Genomic DNA, 518 nt, shown 5'->3' with positions numbered 1-518 from the left:
GCCCAGTTGCAGTGTGAGTGTCACAGGGGTAATCCACGGCAGTGTGGCTCAGTGGCCCGCGTCCCGAAGCCGTGTTCAGAGCCTTCTCCGCACGCAGGCAGTCAATCTGCCCGCACGTGCAGGCACGCAGCCTCCTCGCTGTACACCTGCGAGCGGCGACACACGAGGCACCGAGAGTTTCACTGCCCAAGCACCTCTGTGCTGACGAGCAGCCACCACTTGCTTCCCGGCTGCCACCCAGGCATCGCATAAAATACACTCTAAGCGATGGGGAAAGGAGCAGAGAGGAGGCCGTGATTTCCACCGCACCGCGTGGCACGGGTCACCCCTGCACGCTGTTTCGGCGGCTCCGCGTGACAGCGCCGGCTGCGGGCAGCAGTGCCGCGCTCCGGGTGGCCGTCCGGGGTTCTGGGGGGGCGGCCGCTTCTCCTCGCACAGCTTCCCCTCCTCGCACGGCTCCCAGCGCGGCCGGGACAGCCTCCAGGTGCAGGGCACGCACGGCAGAGGCACAAAGGTAA

This window comes from Centrocercus urophasianus, unplaced genomic scaffold (genome assembly GCF_019232065.1).
Source record: "Centrocercus urophasianus isolate 14NV4802_14NV808 unplaced genomic scaffold, USGS_Curo_1.0 seq_21, whole genome shotgun sequence".
NCBI classification, from domain to species: domain Eukaryota; kingdom Metazoa; phylum Chordata; class Aves; order Galliformes; family Phasianidae; genus Centrocercus; species Centrocercus urophasianus.
This window is presented reverse-complemented; position numbering follows the sequence as displayed.